Below are 20,329 nucleotides of genomic sequence, written 5' to 3'. Positions count from 1 at the left end.
TGTACTGGGAATGGCTTCTTGTAGTATTGAGAGAATTTGGGTTGGGAGAACAGTTTATCAAATGGATTAAGACATTGTACACGGACCCCAGTGGCGAGGGTTAAATCTGGGAGGTTGGTGTTGTCGGCCTGGGACATACAAAGGGGCACCAGGAGGGGATGTCCATTGTCCCCATGCTATATGTGCTAAGGCTAGAGCCAACAGCGATTTATCTGAGAAAACAATTCCCGGAGGCGGGTATATGGGTGGGGGGAGTCAACCACTTAGTGTGGCTCTACACGGATGATGTACTTTTATACCTGAGGGACCCGGAACGCAAGGTACCATTGATTTTGGAGGTGCTAGAAGATTATGCCAAAGTATCTGGAATTTTCTTTAGCAGATCGAAGTCCTGCATATTCCCCTTGGCTGGTCTGAGAGAAAAAAGTGTGGATGAACTACCAAGAGTGGGACTTCAGTGGCAACTGGAATCATTCAGATATTTGGGGCACACACCAGGGAAAACGCACGAAAGTAACACAGCAGCTGTGGTGAAGGGCTTAAGAAAATCCATTGCATTCTGGGCCAAACTACCGCTGTCCCGGCTCGGGAGGGTTGCCATCACAAAAATGATAATTTTGCCAATATTCTTGTACTATTTCACTAACATACACTACTATATCAAAGCCTCCTTCTTCTGTTTAATAGAAGTCCTACTACAGGAATTCCTATGGGGTGCAACCCGTCATAAACTATCACTTACAACACTGTGCTTACACTACAGGGAGGGGGGGTGCAATTAGAAAGATTTGGAGAAATATTACTTGGCAGCCCAACTTCGCTTTGTAACTAGATGGCTCTCATACGATGCCAATTCAGAAACAGTGCTGCTACGACAGTTAGTGGCACCAGCACACCTAAAGGAAGTACTATGGTTGCCACTGAAGTGCTTGGGTGACACGCATATGATTGTGACACTGGGGCGGAAGCTGTGGCACAGGGCCTTGACATTGTTGAACCTTAAACAACCCTAGTCACCTGAGATTCCAATTGCAGCAGATGTTTGTAGGGACAAAATAGACCTGACGGTGGCGAGACACTGAGAAAGGTGGGGTATCTACACCTGGGACGGTCTGTATGGGGATGGTGTTTTCAGGGAATTTGGCACATTACTTGAAAAAGAAGGGCTGCCAAAGGGGCAATTTTGGTGGTATCAGAGGGTTAGGAGGGTGACGAAGGAGAGGTGGACAGAGTGGCCTGAGGAATTGGCAAACAACCCCCTCATGTCCCAAATGTATAGCCTGTGTGATGGTTTGAAACCGGTGTCCAGACTATACAGCATATTGATAGACAGTCCTAACCCCAGGAGCGTAGCACTGAAAGAGTGCTGGGAGGCGGACTTGGGAGTGGCCATAACTGAAAGAGAGTGGGAACGAGTGTTGCTGTATCCCTGCGAGGAACTCCTGCTTTAGACTAATTCAGCTTAATATACTATACCACACCTACATGATGCCACTTAGGATAGCCAAATTCAATGCCAACGTGCAATCATTGTGCCCCTGGTGTGGTGCAGAGGGAGCAGGGCAGATACACATGGTCTGGGTGTGTGTGTGCATGTGCAAAGGTTGTGGTCACAGACCCATTACGACCGTACCCTTCCTACTAAAAATCCTCGACAGAGCTGCCTATCTTCAGATACAGAACCACCTTGAGAAAAATAACTTACTAGGACTCAGACAATCAGGATTCCGCCCCAAACACGGCACTGAGACCGCCCTGATTGACCTTAAGATACAGATGGACAACATTAAAGACAATGGTAAACTAGCCATCCTTCTCCTTCTTGACTTATCGGCCGCCTTCGACCTGGTCAACCACGACATCCTCTGCAAACATCTATCCTCAGCAGCCAAATTTTCAGATAACGCCAACGCATGGATCCATTCCTTCCTTAGCAACAGATCCATGAGAGTCTACACACCCACAGCCTCTGCCACCCCAGCCCCAGTCACTTGCGGTGTCCCCCAGGGCTCCTGCGTCTCCCCCACTCTATATAATGTGTTCACGAAACCCCTCTTTGACATATTGGACCGCCTGGGTGTCACCTACACCAACTACGCAGATGACACCCAAATACTGATCCCTTTAACAGGCGACTACTCCACCGACCTCACTGCTCTCAACAACATTTATTCCATTATCCAAGAATGGATGGCCAAGCATGGCCTATGCCTCAATGACGACAAGACCGAACTTCTTCTCCTAGGTTCCCAACCCAGACTTAATAAACTCGACAAACTCTATCAAGCATTCACTATAGACGGCAATAACATCATCGTCTCTAACAGCGTCAAAACCCTAGGAATCTACCTCGACTCCTCCCTCACACTGACAAGACAGATCAATTCCATCTCATCAGCCACTGCTTACACCTGTAAACTCATCAATGCCAGCAGACCTTACCTCTCACCATCCAACTGCATCACCTTAGCCAGAGCGCTAGTCCTTTCCAAAGTTGACTACTGCAATGCGTTATACTTGGGAACCAGTCAGAAAAACATCAACAAACTACAAGTCATACAAAACAACGCCTTGCGAGCAGCCCTGAACATACCCAAACACGAACACATTTCGGACGCCAGACGCACCTGCCATTGGCTATCCATACCACAAAGAATTGAATATAAAACCATCTCACTCACACACAAATGCCTAGCTAACCAAGCACCCAGATACCTATCCGACAATCTCAATCACCACACCCCAGCGCGCCCTACCAGATCAGCTCAAACACATTGCTTAAATATCCCAAGATTTAAGCTCCAAAAAGCAGGGAGCTCCAGCTTCCCCGTGCTTGCCTCCAAACTTTGGAATTCACTTCCTCTCGAGCTGAGATCAGAACCTTCCTTTCACAGATTTAGACACAACACCAAAACTTGGCTTCTATCCAAAGAAACGTAAACTGCCTAGCCCTACCTTACTAGCATGCACCAAGACTGTAAATTTGTAAATATGTAATCGGTTTGTACATTTCTGTTGTATTATTCTGTTGTATTCATCGCAAGCGCCTGGATGCCCTAGGGCCAGGCGGCGCTATACAAATAATAATAAACTAAACAAATAGAGCAGTTCTGTAGAAGGGCTGAGATTAAACGATATGATTGGACCACAATAGAATGCCTGCTGGGCGCATACCCTAGAGACAGCAAGTTCATGCACGTGGTAAAATGTATGGACATGGCATGCATGCTGGCCAAAAGAGCCATAGCGATGGCCTGGAAATCAGCTATGGGCCTGCAATACACATGATGGCTAAAGGATTTGAACGCTGGGCAGAGGAGAAACCAGAGTGTGGGGCAGGGTGGTCACCAGATATGAGACAAATGTGAATGACACTTATGAAGCTTGGAAATCATTGGTTTCGGACATGTTCCACCCCTCGGATGATAAACCCCCATGAAAGTTCATATGTCATCATGGAGTTATTAAAAATTGATGTGAGTGAAAACTGTCAGCGGTACTAATTCAAATTGAAATCCAAAGGCTGTCAACGAATAGGGCGCACAACACCCATGCCACTTGCACACAATAATACAGTGTAAGATACCAAGTGTTGCCTGATAAGTGAAGAAAGTTTAAGTTTGTTGTTGTGTTTGTTATTAAAACCACGTAAATGCTTGTACATGTGCAATTGGCAAAAATAATGAAACGTGTGATACATGTGTAAATGTTTATTAAAAAATGACAATAAAAACAACAAATAAAATGGATACACTGACTGAATTCTTAAGATCCCTCTTGGTTTGGAGTCTAAAGACTCAGGCAATTCACCTCCTGAAGTGATGTATGTTTCAGGGATATTCCCAATAACTTTGTTGTTTAACTCTGCAGTCTAATGTGGCTTTTGCATTGCCATTCCTAATGGTGTACCTCCTTCCAAGTAAATATCCTGACATCCTTTGTTGTCTACTAGTATCCGGGAGGGACCATCCCCAACTACCATCAAGGGTGTGTATTCTCATTCTAGCCCCTGCTGTCTCATGGATTAATTGAGACACACAAATGTATCAGGCTCCACAATTTTCTGTCCCTTTCTGTGCTTCAATGCTATTGTAAACTGCTTTGTGAATGCAGGAATGTGTGAGGGGTCCGCAATGTGAGGCAGACAACTTTTGGATGATTGTTCAAAATGTGCCATTTGATTACATTATACAAGTTATTAATCCCCTACTCTAATGAGGATTTCCTTGCCTAACAAAACTAAGGGCAAACACTCTAACAATTGATGTCTGGCCTTCACACTTAAACATCACATGTACAAAGAAAATATATGGCAATTCAAATGACATCACCAATTATATTTACAGTTCCTTGATAACCTTTTAGTAAGCTGGGTGAACTCCATTACCCAGGATTCAAGGTAAATTCAGCTTCAGTGTTCAACAAAAAGAAACAAGGAAATCCATGTAGATAGCACAGTCTCAATTCAGTTCCTGATGGTTCAATGTCAAAGTAAAGATCTGTTAACCAAAGTTCCAACAACAGCAAAGCTTCTCCTCTTGGTGAAAAGACTTTACAGTTCACCCCAATAGCATCAATGTTATTCATAGCCACAATGCTTTTCCACAACTTCCAGTTGTCCAGGAAGAATTATCACAATTCAAAGGAAAGACAGTTTATGCAAATGTTAGTGACACACAGTTCTTCGTTAACAGCTATTATGTCTCTCCTTATGGCAGGTATCTTTCTCAGGATGACTCCAAAGCACTTCTACTTCCACTTCAACAACTTCAACTTCTACAATAGTTGACCATGCCGGCATACTCCTTTGCTTCATAGTATTCCACCTAATGTGTGCTAATGAAGTCTTGCATCAATTGACAACCAAATAAACCACCACAACTTCAGTACTCCGTGACTTCAAACAGATTATGATAAGATTCACTTTCATGTACTTCAACACCTTCAACTAGGAATGGCACTCTTCCTCTGAATATCCCTCTTGCAAAGGGGCAGTCTCTTTGCCTCTCTTGTCTCTCTGCAACCAACAACCTTTAATTGCCTTTAGAATACACTCCCCTCTTCCTTCTACAGTCTTTGGCAATGTAGATTGTATCAATGTCAACAAATAAGTAGCAGGTGTCCCTTCCCCAACCTTTCCTTCATCCCTTTGCCAACTGTTAGCCAGAATAATTGCCCAGAAGCTTTGGTGGCACTCTCTTAGCTTCAGGTAATGCTTGCACACTTGTATCTTGGATAGTGCTAAAGTTATTTGGCTTCCAACAATGTTTAAAATGCTGTCTGGCTTTGGAAAGGGCTGCTTTCAGTCTCCATAGGGGAACACTATTAGCTTGGGAAATGCTTGCTCTGTCTCCAACTTCAAAATACAATGATTTAAACACTTGACATCTCTTCAGATACAATTGTTGTCTGCGCGAATGATAATTCAAAGTTCACTCTTCCAATGAGAAACTTAATTAGGCACACTCGACCACTTCTTAATAGATTTTACAAGCTTTAAAGTTTAACAATTGCTTTTCTGTTGCATTTGCTCTTCACGTTAGCGAAATGGAAATGCTCTAATTACATGCTAGCGCTACATTTCAAGTCTTCCATTGTTATGGGATGAATTAACAACTTTACCTCGCTTCTATTCTTACGCAAGTCAGTTTTAAGCTGCATACAGTTGCCGGCAATGCTCGTGCAAGGAATCAGAACGCCATGTTTAACTCACCAGCTTCTGTTTTCATTTCTCCATGTGTTGTACCACTTCTGCTAGTTCTGGCTTCACTTGGGACCAACACCCTTCCATGATGATTGTGTCTCCAGTTCGGCCACTCAATTAAGGAGCCCCTCTCGCTCCTGAGACCCACGGCTTCACTACAGCTGCTCACCATGATCTCCGACAAATGTCTCGGTGTGCAATCTCTGCAATTGGGCTCACATGGGGAAAGGCAGCTGTCCTGCAAGCCCTCTACTGCACAGCCTCTGCACTTCATAGTTTGAGGGAACAGAACCCTCACAATATAAGCAGGTGAAATCTGCTTAATCTGAATCACGGAGTATATTTGGTTCTCTCCCTTCTTTCTGGATTGCCAACACTGTGCCTTCTTCCTGTTGCCTCTACTGCGATTGCACAAACTCCAGCCACAGTTCCAGCTCCTTATAATTGCCTGCACCTGAGGGGGGCTTTATGCCTCTCAGGTTTCTTCAGGTGCAGGATATTAGGTCTAATTACCTGGCTACTATCACAGCATGCCTCTTCAGCCCTAACCCTTGTCCTAGTATTTATGGGATTATGGGATTATGGGACTTGTAGTCCCCAACAGCAAAGTTAGTTCTTTTAAATAACTTCTGGGTTTAAGGGTAGATTTATTTCCCTTAGTCATTTGTTAAATACGAAGACAGCCTATTAAGGCAATATTTCTGATTTCCTTTTCATTATACCTTTGGGAGCAGGGAGGATTTTATATCCTGAAATACCTTACATGGCCTTTCTTTTATTAAGGTCGGTTCAGGTTTAAATGCATTTGCGTTTAGAGGCACAGATCTTATATGTGGTTCAGATACATCATAACGATAATAGGCCATTGCCTGTTCTGGCAAATTTAAAAGGTTCTCTCTTTTAAAGGACAAAAACAGTGTCTCATCCCACACGATCTCTTCACCACCCTGGGTCTTGTCTCTTCCCAGGTGAGCATCCCGCAGTACACCACCTACAAGGTCAGGATCAGCAAGCATCTGCCTTTCCCTGGCCACCTGGAAGGAGACATTAGGCAGGGATCCGTAGGATTCATCACAAATTATAGCACCTTTCTTCACTTGCAGTTCAACTGTGTGTGGCATGATTTGTGCACAATGGTATGCTTGCCTTCTATTCTCAAATCAGGTACTGCCCCCACCCAGTCTGGACCAAACCTTCTGATTCAAAAAGACTAAAACCATACTCATTCTGTGCATGATGTCATTTCCCAAATAGAATTTGGACTTACTCTCACTTACAGTCTGTATATTGAGATGATGCCTTTGGATCCTATTTTTATTTTCAACATGCATCTCCACACAATTCTATGTCCAAAATCAGGACTATCCAATCTGAATAGTTGTTGATTTTTTATTTTAAAACTTGGTATTTCTTTCCTGTCAAGCATTTATTTGAGCACTTTCTCATTCATGAAACTCCTCTATTGTTCTAAGGTCAACATTGCCTCAATCATTTCCGGAGTCCCATTTAAGTGCACTGGTATCCATGTCTGGCCTTAATGCATGTGCATTTCTGCAATGGTTGAAATATATTTACTTGATCTGACACCGGAACATCACATTTTTTAAAATCTTCATCACTTAGATAAAACCATATGGTGTCCTCATCCACTTGTGTCTGCCACTTTTTCTTGGGATGTAGCTGAATCTCCAATGACTGCTTTACTTTAACCCCTGCATTTCATCCGGGCACATCAGTATAACAGTGAAACTTGGTACACAGCCATTTTGAAGATATACCTCCACTGCTCTCTCTGGCTTGGCAATGGTGTGGCATTCCTTTGCATTGCTAATCTGGATCACTACCACTCCTCAATTGGCATGACTAGCACTTCTTGTCTCAGTCTATGCTTCCCTTCTTTGATGTTAACCTCAGTAGCACTCTTTTCCGGTATTTCTTCACCATTTAAATTATGCACAGGGCCCTTAATTTGTATAAATTTCATAGTGTCTTGTGGAGGCTCCCTTCATTCATGCTATCCAGCATTTTGCTTGGCATTACAGTCGCCTGTACACCTGTGTCCACCATTGCAAATGCATTGCATTGCTCTTCCACTGGAATAAGGGCATAAAACCTGTCTTCACAATCTTCAAGTGTACATAGAAAATGTGAATTGTTGCAGATCTCAGGGCGGATTTTCTTAAGGCTTGCTTGACGTCTTGCTAAACAAAGGGGCATGTGGAATGATATTTTACCCCTCTTTTTGACCATCTCCTTTTCAACCTCTCTGTTTATTTTTCTGTCCTGAGAATCCATTTGAAGCGTTGCTGTTTACTGGCTTCCCTGCATAGCGGGACCACCTGAATTCTCATCCACTTCCTTACCTGCTTTCTCCACATTATTTAGATTTTCTTCACTTACCTTCACTCTGGTGCACGACTGCTTTGTGTTTTCATTAGCATCATGTGGCAGTATGTCAACATTTTGAGTTTGGAATTCACCTGGCACTTGTTAATTCCAACTCATCGAACATCTGCAGCTCGAAATAGGTTACATGTCTTTATATCGAAATCTGTTTTAGTGAATGCACATATCTCGAATATTTTATAAGGAAAACCTTTGTAGTGAATACATTTTTTGGGGTGCATCCCCCCAAGCCACTGTTTACCACCCCTAAGCCCCCCAAAGGTTTCTGGAAAAAATGTAACCCTTTACTCAAACGCATTCACTATAAATGTTTTCATTATAAAGTACTCGAGATATGTGTATTCACTATAACAGATTTGATATGAACACTGAAGACCCTCGAAATACTCTTCTGGAGACTCACCGGCAAGAGTCTTCATCTCTGTGGAGATATGAGCATGATTAGTATTATCAGGTAATGAAAGCCCATTACCTGTTTTTGTATTCTTTCTATTTTCACTTGTCATTTCACTTTGTTCTGTTTCATTTATTTCTGGTGTGTTTAATGCACCATTAGCCATGTAATTGGCCATTTGCTCACTGGGTATTAATTGTTCATTTGTACGCTGCTCATCCTTTCCATGTGCCATGTTCTTTTTAGACTGTCTTTTAACCCGCTGCTCTTTGGGTTCCTCTTCTGCATTTTTCCACTCCTTTTCTATGGCTTCACACACCTGAATGGAGTCAATACTTTGGTTTAACTCTAGGTTAAACCACACCCCTTTCTTGTGTGTGTTTTCTTTTCCTTATGTTATCACCACTTGTTTTCCAAATTCTACATAACTATACAGCTCTGTGTGTTTAGCCAATGGTGAATCATTTTTGCCTTTGGTGTGGGATGTTTGCTTGATTAGTCATTTGCCGATGCCTTGTGCAACTTCACTCTCATGCCCTTCATTCCGACTTATCACCTCTTGCAGATTCGTTTACTCAGTGCACAGCCTACATATTTGATAAGCAAGCATGTTCACCTGTGCTTCTAAGCACTGAAATCTTTCTTGATTGTTACAATCATCTCTCTGTGCTCTAGGCCTGCACTGGTTCGAATCAAATTGACCTACCCTATTTTGGCTTCTTTTAGGTAACTGAATTCTGTTAGGGTTTCCCTTGAACTCCTGTGACAGAAGGTGTGAGGAGCGTGGGTCTGTTCTTTGTCCATAATCCCCGTGTGCTAAGGCCTGAACATAGGGGCGGGGGCTGTAGGTCACATTATGTCTCTCATTTTTATTTTATTTATTGTGCATTTGTAAGGTGCTTTATACAACAGAATTGTGTTTCAAAGCACCATATGGCTAAATGGGAAGGGAAGAAGGGATAAAATGACAGTAATATATATATAGAGTTGTGGTCCTTCTAGGCTGTGTGGCATTCGCCTGTGTAAGTGCATTGAAGAGAAGTGCAAGGGAAGGGAGAACAGAGGAGTAGTGAAGGAGGGCCCGGGAGGGAAGTGCTAAGGGGAGCCAAGGAGGTGAACCTCAGGCTAAGTGCTAGAACAGTCGACTCTCAAGGGTGGTATGTGGAGCCACCAGGTAGGGACCCGCAGAGCAGTGCAGTTTGGGGGCTGGTATTGACTGAGAGGAAGTGCCTGGGAACCAGATTCAAGGCTTCATGAGGATCAAACCACCGGTCGCAGCGGCATAGGGTTGATTAGCAGGAAAGGGGAAAAGGGAAATAGGTAGAGAAGAGCAGAGTTTTGAGCAGTGTCCAGAACATAAGGTTGTCCGGCTCAAGTCTGAGAGGGGCAGGGGACTGTTCCATAGGTAGACACTAGCCGAGGGGAGAGACCTGCCCCCACTCTCTGCTCGGAGAAGCGTTTGATAGAGAATTTGAATTAGAGGAGCGTAGGGCTCTAGCAGGGAAGTATTTAGGGATGTAAAGTTGGAGATAGCATGGTCCCAGGCCCCAAAAGGCCTTGTGGATGATGCAGATGGTCTTGAATTTGATCCTTGCAGCCAACAGGAGCCAGTGGAGAGATTTTAGAGCTGGAGAGATAAGGTCCCAGGGCTTCAGGCCAATGCTAAAAAGTCTTGCAGCCCTTTTCTGGATCTGTTGGAGGGCAAAAGGAGGAAAGAGGGAGATTGAGAAAGAGGTTTTTGCAGTAGTCCTGGCTGGAGAGGACCAGCGCTCTAGAGACATTGGCCCTCATTCCGAGGTTGGTGCTAGTCATGGTGCTATTAGCACCATGACTAGCACCAATACTGGTACCGCCACCGACTTGGTGGTATGGGGACTTACCAGTCTATTCCGACCTTTGCGGGACCGGTAAGTCCCCATTTGAAAAGCCGTTCCCCATTCCCATTTGAGCCCCCATAGGGCTCAATGGGAAGGCGTCAATAACGGTACCGCAAATTGCGATACCATTATTGATCCCGGTATCCCTTTGCGGGTCCCGTCCATAACGTCTGGTTTTACCAGGCGTTAAGGGAGAGACCCGCAAAGGGACCTCGGAATAGGGTGCAAAGGGATTACTGGCACCGGTGTCATTACCGGTGCCCGGTATCCCTTTGCGCCCAGGTCGTAATGACCCCCATTGAGTTTATAGGGGAAGGTGAGCAAAGGAAGAATGCCTCTGAGGAGGTGGAGATTGAAGTGGGACTTATTGGTAAGGTTCATGATGTGAGGGGTGAAGGAGCGAGCGGAGTGGAAGATGGCCCTGAGCTTTTTTGGTCTCACAAGATTCGATTGATATTGCTCCCTTTATTGATTTCCATTTTCAATTAACCTGTCTACATACCTTGACTCTTCTTGTTTACCATTCCCATATATCATTGTTGCAGGATTAAATGTACTATGTGTTCCCAAAGCCTGATATGCCCCATTATGTGACAGAATTGGGGCATTTTTTGATCCTGCCTTGTTATACCGAAACCCTACTTGTGGTGAGTTGCCAAGGTACCATGAACAAATGTAAGTGTCTCTTTGGCTGGGATATGTCCATTGAAATACTGTTGTTTGTGGGGCTGCCTTTCCTTGCATTACCACATTTTTCTGATTCTGCATTATGTCATTTTTCATGTGGGCTGTCTCTAGTGCCATGAGTTTTCCTGACCTAACTTCTAAAACTGCAGGGACCGTTGGTGTCTCTTTTGTTTTCTGCTTTGACGCCTTGCACTTTTTTCATTGTGATACATAACCCCCTATATCATCCTGGCCTGGTTCAAAATGCAGTGTATACTTTTTTATTTGAAAACTCACAAGTAAGCTGGAAAATTATTTGTTTATGGAGCCTGTGAAAAATGTACTCTTGAACTCCACAGAGCTAACATCACTCTTTATGTAAAATCGCAGAAATGCCCATTTGAATGTATGTAGGAACTGTCTTGGCAACTCATTGCGCCCAGCGAACAATGCATAGGCTGCCCTTTTATCTTTGTGGATATATTTAAACTGACAGAAATATCTTCTTACTTCCTGTTGGTAATCATCTCATAGCAACATTTTGTGCCCCTTGAGACATCACAGGAACCCAGTATGTGCCTGATTAATGGTTAAATCAAAAAAACAGCTATACTGTTCTTTTAGGATTTTTAAACTCGGTAGTACTAACAATGCAGCAGGCACATGAACATCGCTGGCTATTCATCACCAGTTTCAGAAAAATAACACAATGTTGAAAGCTGAATACCCCAGAATTGATATATCAGACCAAATTAGTACATAATGTAAGATTCTGGCAGAATGATAAATATGTAAAAATAGTGACTCTTGAGATGGTGGCCTTCCAGACATGAGTGATGGGTGTGTACCTCATTTCAAATTTAGACACTTGTGTAAAATTCAAAGAGAAAAACTACATATGCCTGGGGAAACCATTTTTGCCGGGTGCGACAAATGCACTGTGTGGGTTGCAGATGGATCGAAGTGTCACAGAGGGATGTTTGGTATCTGTTAAGGATCCAAAACCTGAAGAATTGGCACATCCCAAAATATTTAAGCGCATGTGGCTGGTCAGTACATGTGCAATGAATTATACAGACACGCATTTCAATCATGGTTCATTAGTTGCTAGGCCATTGCAGTATATTGTGGTTTTTGTCACGGTGCCTAAGGATATCGTGGTAGCAGTTGGGGGTCTAACATTGTTTCATGTGGATGGTGATCTATAGGAAGAGAAATTAGAAAGCATTGAGTTGTGCCAAAGAAACCAATTTCCATTGGAACCTAATATAGAGTATATCCTGAAACATAAAGGAGCACACACAATCAAATTGAATATACAAAAGGATAATATCACAGTGAATGAGCTGGGTTTAACAGACGGAGATGTACACATGTGGGGATTTTGCAATGGAAAGAGAAGGGTTTGATCATTATGGGGGTGTCTATGGTTGCCGTCTTGATATGGTTAGTGATTCTCACAACAAAGCTATACATATGTTCAACTGGGTTGACAGCAATGAGAAGGAGGAAAATGCATCTAAATGGGGTACATGATTTCTATGGCTGGTTGTCCTTGAGAGTCCCCATGTTTGATCAGTGTCCTCAGCAGAAATGCAAGGATATGTAGAAAGGGCTGTGAGCAAAAGAGCTAGGGCAGCACATTCTTTGTAGTATAGTACAAGGATTACAAATATTCAGCATTGGGGGCTACAAGTGGGGGTGACATTGGGTACTAGCAGTTAGTACAGGGGTGAATTGTGTGGGCTAGATGTGTAGACCACAGAATCTGTGTGTACTAACAATGCAGCAGGTGCATGAACATCGCTGGATATTCACGCTAGTTTCAGAAAAATAATGCAATGTTGAAAGCTGAACAGCAGTGCTCGTTAGGCAGTGTATGCTGATGATAATGGAGAATCAGCCTTCAGAATAAGCGTTCTGAACAGGAAAAGAGGATGGGAGAAGCTATGCCGAATACTGTCTAAAGGTCATTCAGGACTGGGCTGGAAAATTACACAAGAGAGATCAGAAGGGGGTAGGATGAGTTCTGGAAAGTTCTGGTACGTGGTACAGCTGACGCTCAAAGGAGGCTGGAAGATGGTAAAAGAAAAGTAAGGGGACATAGCATGAAGGGCCTTTCCCATTGAAAGGCTTAAAAGAGAGTGAATGAAAGAAGGAGGGCAACCCTGCACAGCTGTGTCTCTGGAGACAGGTGTAGCGGCAGAAAGGAGCCATTAGAAGGCCATATTGAGTCAGCAAAAGGGCTTGACGAGTCAGGTTGGAGCTGACAAAGCAAAGAGCCTAGTGTCAGTATAAACAGGCCAATAATCAATCAATCAATCAATCAATTAATCAGTTAGGATCCCTTTCTACAGGGTAATTTGTCCTGGTGTGAAACTGACACAGAAGGCACATCTTTCTTTGTCTGTGAGGTACCGAGGGACCAATGAAGTAGCCTGATTCTAAATTCAGTAGATGGGGTTTGATTCTTTCACACAGAAGGGTTCACAATATCATAATTTTGATATTCCAATGTGTGGGTAGGTGAGTTACTGAGAGATGAAACTGTCTCATAGTACAGTGTGTTCATAACCAAAGGGTGCCGCTTAGGATGCCACAGGTTTGAGAGAAGCTACTTACTTTTGAATTACTATGCTGTCTAGTTGAAAAATGGTTGTTGCTGTAAAATGTGTTTTCCTATTCTGCTTTCTCATATGTCCATGCAAACACTTAGCACCTATGTTTCTATGCTCACCACTTTACCAAATGGATTGGTTGTCTATCTGTTTTTTCTGATGAGTTAATATAAAAGGTCCTCATCACGCTAATAGCGCCGGATACCACTCAAGGCTATTTGCATTGGTGCAACTCAGTCCGGTGTAATTTGCACCAGATCCCGAGTTGCATGGGGCGGTAAGTCCCCATTCCCCATTGCCAATGTGATTGGTTTGGTGCAAATACCACTGCAGTAATAGTGCTGAAAACAGCATGAAAATGGAGATTCTTACCTCCAGCAACATGCTAGAGTTAAAACTCTGATTTTCCACCAGACTCTTGATAGGGCCAGCCCTTAAATGCAGCTGTAATAGCATTACCGCCACATTTAAGGACTACCACCCAACTCATGATGAGGCCCAAAAGAGTCTAATTGCAAAAGTATGTGATGGTTATTATTGTGTCTAGATTTTGGTTTGCAGTCAGACTAAATGTACATCTAGAATAAAAAGGCCCAGTACAACGTCTGCATATGTATAGCTAAGCCTGTGGTATAAATTGTGTCAAAAAAGAAACTGGCAGGAAATATCCCTCATTACCAGCATAACTTGAAAGAAACTACTGCCAGTCATTTCGGTTAACACGCAACTGAGAGTGTTGGGTACTGTACCAACTTTCTCATAATGTATGTTGAATCTGATGTGAGAAGAAACCGGACGACTCCTGAAGAGAACCGAAGAAAGTCATTTATATTTCCTTCTGGCAGATAAATCTAAGCCTTCCAGTCTTTATATTCAAGAGAAATGGAACTGAAAAGAGTCATACATGAGTCATGCTGATGTTTGTGGGTCATAAAACCATTCTAGACGTGAGGTGGACACAGTATTGGTAAAGAAAGAATCCTGTTTTCAAAGAAATCAAAGTTGTTCTACTAAATTCTTTGTCTCAAACAAGACGTTGGCATGGAAGTTGTGATGAATTGGCAAGAATATGTCTGTTCACTCAGTGTATATAATTAGTATGAATGCATTTCTTAATATGGTTTGTAGAGCACTAAACAAGACATCTTGCTATCTCTTCAAAGCACTTACAAATCTCAAGAAAAATATGTTGATTGCCAATGGACACATCAAACTCTTTCAGGCATAGCCTCCAAAATGTTCTGCAAGTAGAATGTTTGATGTGGTTATGAGATCTATTTAGCTGCTCCCAGTGCTAAGTTTGAGGCTTGACCTCTGCTAGCTAGTTGAGTTGATGGTTGGAATGCCTGAACACTAAATTGACCTGTTATGTAAAGGTCACTCTTGGTATACCAAGACTCCCCATGTATTCCTAGAGAGCAGCAACCAATTGTGATTAGAACTCTTATCAATTCTAGGCCAAATTACCCGAAAGCCATCTAGTTGGACTACATGCCTTACAGTTATATTTACTTGAGATCATCCAAAGCATGGTGGTTTGGCCTATTAATGGTTTTAGAAGATCTGCAATGGTATTGAAATGTTTGCACTGGTAAATGTGCAATTAACACTAGGGCAAAAATTGCTCTAGTGCAAAAATAACTTCTTGCATGTTTGCCCTAGTCCTAGCCCTTTGCCATGCTGAAAGAATGATTTTTTGTTGTCTATCAACCCGTGAATTTCTTTGGTTACCTGGCTACATGCAGATTGTATTTAATTTCTCTCGTCTGGTTTACAAGTGTCTTCACTGGTTGGTCCCCGCTTAATGAACAATTTGTCCACATGTTCCCAAGATAACTTTAGAACTTGCAGCATTACATCTCCTATGGTCTCTCTCTTCCTGAATGTAAGACTAGGGGAGATGAGGGCTTCTCTGTGCAGGATACACAGTATTGGAATGATCTTCCACAGGTGGGGGAATCTCTGTGCAGGACAGACAGTAATGGAATGATCTTCCACAGGTGGGGGAATCTCTGTGCAGGACAGACAGTAATGGAATGATCTTCCACAGATGGGGAGTACTCTGTGCAGGAGAACCAGTTTCAAAATGATCTTCCACAGATGGAAGCTTCTCTGTGCAAGGTATCCCATATTGGAGTGATCTTTACCAATGGTGGCATCTCTGTGCAGGATATCAAGTATTGGGGTTATCTTTCATAGATAGGGCTTCTCTGTGCAGGACATCCAGAATTGGAGTGATTTTTCACAGATGGGGGTTTCTCTGTGCAGGACACTCAGTATTGGAGTGATGTTCCTCAGATGGGTACTTCCCTATGCAGGACACTCAGTATTGAAATGATCTTGCTGAGATGGGTGATTCTCTACGCAGGACACCCAGTATTGGAATGATCTTCCAAAGATCGGGGCTTCTGTTTTCAGGACACCCGATACTGGAATGATCTTCCACAGAAGGGGTCTTCTCTGTGCCAGGCACCCGGTATTGCAATGTAGGCATTTGTGTACTGGTCTCCCAGTATTGGAATGATCTTCCACAGATGGGGGCTTCTCTGTGCAAGACAACCTGTATTGGCAGGATCTTCATAGATAGAGGTTCTATGTGCAGGGCATCCCCGTATTGGAATGATCTTCCACAGATGGGGACTTCTCTGTCCAGGACAACCATTATGGGTAGGATCTTTATAGATGGAGTGGAGGTTCTATGTGCAGGACACCCAGCATTGGAATGATCTTCCAAAGATCGGGGCTTTCTTGTGCCAGACAACCGGTATTGGAATGTTTTTCCACAAATGGGGGCTTCTCTGTCCAGGAACACCACTATTGGAACAAACGTCCACGGATGGGTGCTTCTCTGTGCAGGACACCCAGTACTGGAATGATCTTCCACTCCAGATTCAATTACTGCCCTGTTGGACAGTTTTTTGGTGATAACATAAGGCTCGTCTCTTTGACTATCCTGGTTGTATCACCCCTCGTCAGTATTTCCGCGCCTTGAGGTAATTAAGTTTGGCCAGAATTCTTGTTTTCACCTGTGCAATCCACATATTATAATCAAATCAATCAGATTCAAGTGCTGCCTTTTCTCATTGTGGCTGGGGTGTTGCCCACCAACTGGGCCCTGCTAAGGGCAGGGTGTTGAGCAGGATTTTTAGCATATTGTTGGTGTTTTCAACCGCTGCACATCACTAATAATCTGTTCTTAGACCACTGGGAAAAAAGGAAATTACAAATCCCTAAATGTGAATGCTCTATTTCAGTAAGGATATCGAATTCCACAAAATGAGCTACACAATTACTTGCAGAGCACCTGTGGATCTTCGCTAATTCGGGACCACGATTCTCTTGGTGGCTTCAGGACAGGTGCAGGATTTAGTCATCTAACTATGCATGCACACATCTTTGCATGACTGCTTAATGATTATAATTGCTGCATTTATAAGCATTACTACCGCACAGAGCGCCAACGCCCCGAATGCCCTACAATAATGGACTAAACAAATCTAACATTTAAATACCTCTAGCAAAATCCGGCATGCGCTCAGAACCGTATTGTGCATTTAGTGGTTTGTCTTTCTTAATATTATTTAAATGATTTCTTCATTTAAGTAAATAGGCACCCAAAAACAGAGAAAAATTTAGAGTAGCGTTGGCGTTTAGCCTGTTGTCAGAGGCCACAGCTGACATGTAAAATGCCCGGAGGAACCAGCCATTGGAGGTGGAGGTCTCTGAAAGTGGCAAAGAGCCAGAGAAAAATTCAAACTTGTTTTACCTCACGAGTGAAATGACCATTTGTTTCCAAATAGTCCCCAAGCTCATGTCTTTAACGGCCATTACTCCACCGTGCTGGCATGCTGCGCAGGGCTCGGCATATTCCCTAATTGTCAGGGAGGGCTGCTGGAGTTCATTAAAGCCTCTAACAATGACCAATCTGCCTTCAAGACCCAGATTTGGAAACTATCATGCGCCTGATCCATGATTTCAAGCACACACACACAAACTCTCTTTAGTATTGCAGCTTAGTTACCGTACCCAAGGGCAGTGTGAGGGGAGGGCAACAATTATAACTTGGAAAAAATGAAGATTTACGTCTTCGTAGGCAGCAGGCAAAGATTTCCGTCTCGCTGAGTTGCATCTTGATTCCAGAAGGCCAAGTTCTGAGTCTAGCAAACCATATATGTGGGCACATTTAAGTTAAAAAAGAATAATAATCCATGGTAAGTTTAGTGACATTTTTAAAAAAAGCAAGAGTCATTGATATATCTTTGAGCCAACATGAATTTTTAAGAATAAATGGGAACACAAACACATTTTCGGTTTTTCTACAAGAGGCGGTAGAGAAACAGTGTTTTTGCAAATGTTCACTGAGGCACGCTGTTACTGTCATTTCTTTATTTTATATTTTGCATTCGGTAGGAAGGATAGCTCAGGGGCAGCGCATTTGTATTGGAAGCAATTTAATTGAATTCAATTGTTTTTTTATAACGCGCCTAATACCGTACCTTAGATCGGTTTCTAAGCGTAGATCTGGGATTTGAATCTCTGTTGCTCTGCGTGGTTTTGTTTAAAGACCAGCACGATGCCCCTGTGCTATCCTCCGTTCAAACAAGACAGCGCAGCGCAACACAGGTTCGGAACCTGCGCTTAGAAACCACTTGCTGGTATTAAGCGTGTAATAAAATAACTATTATATTGTATCATTTATAGGAGCGTGCAAAGCCCATAGGCATCTAGACACTGGGGGTCATTATGAGTATGGCGGTAGGGGCTTAATGGCACTGTTAAGGATGGCGGTGCCATTAAGCCCCTATCGCCATATTCTGAGGTCCCTTAGCGGGTCCCAGCAGGAACGGCTGGACTGACCAGCCGTTCTTAGCGGGACCCGTTAAGGGACCTTGGAGCAAATAACGGGCCCGCTATTAGCAGGCCCGTTATTTGCTCCTTCCCCATTCCCATTGAGCCCTATGCGGGCTCAAATGGAAATGGGGAATGGTTTACTGAATGGGGACTTACCGGGTGCTCCAAGATTGGAATGACCCAGTAAGTGCCCATTCAGTGAGACCGGACCCAGACCCGGCTTTGGAGGCAGCCATGGCGCTAATAGCGCCATGGCTACCTCCAAACTCATAATGACCACCACTGTAACAGACAGTGGCCTTCATTACAACACTGGCGGTAACCAATGGCGCTATTAGCACCATGTTTGCTGCCGGTATCGTAACAAGTCCGCCAATGGTAAATGGGGAAATGCCGCCCCATTCCAAGGTTGGCGGGGCAGTAATTCCCCATTTACCATTGGCCCTTCCCCATTCCCATTTTTGCCCCAGAGGGCTCAATGGGACTGGGGAAGGCGGTAGTTACGGTACCGCAAATTGCGGTACCGTAATTACCTCGGAAGTCCTTTTGCGGGTCCCTACTTTAACGGCTGGTCCAGACGAGCCGTTAAGGTTGGGAGCCGCAAAGGGACCTCGTAATCAGGCGTTAAGGGTTTAACGGCGCCGACACCTTTTACGGCGCCGTTAAACCCTTAACGCCAGGGTTGTAATGACCCCCAGTGAATATATGTAGCAAGTAAAGACAGAAAAGATAGACGATCAGTAAGGAGAAATGGTTAGATGAACCGTGAGTTTTCTGTTTTTTACAGAACAGGTGGAAATTAAGGCTCTTCTGGTCGCAGGAGTGGGAGATTGTTGCAGAGAGTGGCAGTGCAAACCGGGAAGCTGGCGCCGTCATCTCTTTTGTTCTTGAATCTCGGTATGTTGAGGCAGCAGTCGTGGGTGGATCAGAGGGGTCTGGTAGGTGCATGCCTCTTGAACTTCTGGGTGAGGTATGAAGGCGCATCGCTATATTATATTATATTATATTATATTATATTATATTATATTATATTATATTATATTATATTATAAGGCGGTACTGTCTCTATTTCACGCACCTTCACAATCTGGGGCTGACAGGGGACACCTTGCAGACGTTTCTACAGACACAACTATCCCACTCCACACAACCATAGGGGAGAATGGCAATCATTAAAGCCCCTGTAAAGATGTGTCATTAGATTTAATTTAAAAACAAAAATAAAATATTAGCAGTTTTCTCATCTATTGTACAATATTCAAAGATTATTGTAAACGCATTTTCATTAACACAGTTTTAGAAATACAGCATGTGTGCACTGCTGGAACAAACTTTCAAACATTTGGGATCTTAAAGCAGTGATTTTACGGAAAGCAAGTTCTCTTAATCACTTTGAAACTCTCAAAGTAGTTGTAGTGAGTGGGCTTGGATATTGCTCAGTGGACAACTGTTGAAAATGAAGAATAGCTTTTCTTTAATATAAAAAGTGTCAAATTAATTAATATTTGAATGAGGACTTCCATATGAGGAAATATAGTTCCTGTCACACAACATTCACAAGCAGCATTAAGAATGTGGGGGCGTGGCCAGCCAAGGACTGAGTAACATGCTATCTCTGTGAGCTCCGTAGCATGTGCCTTTATTGGGCGAAGTGGACGGAAAGTGGAGGAAAGCAGTATGCAGTCTGTTACTTTGCCGGACTGCGGTAAAACACTGTGGATTTGCTTTGCTGGAATCACCGTTGGCGAAGAATTTCCTTGCCATAAATAGGCACTTGCGCCTCTAAGCCCTGAGAGACGCTGTGTCAGAGCGA

Source organism: Ambystoma mexicanum, chromosome 5q (assembly GCF_040938575.1).
Source record: "Ambystoma mexicanum isolate Mex_15411 chromosome 5q, UKY_AmexF1_1, whole genome shotgun sequence".
In the NCBI taxonomy this organism is placed as follows: Eukaryota; Metazoa; Chordata; class Amphibia; order Caudata; family Ambystomatidae; genus Ambystoma; species Ambystoma mexicanum.
Note: the sequence above shows the minus strand (reverse complement) of the source record.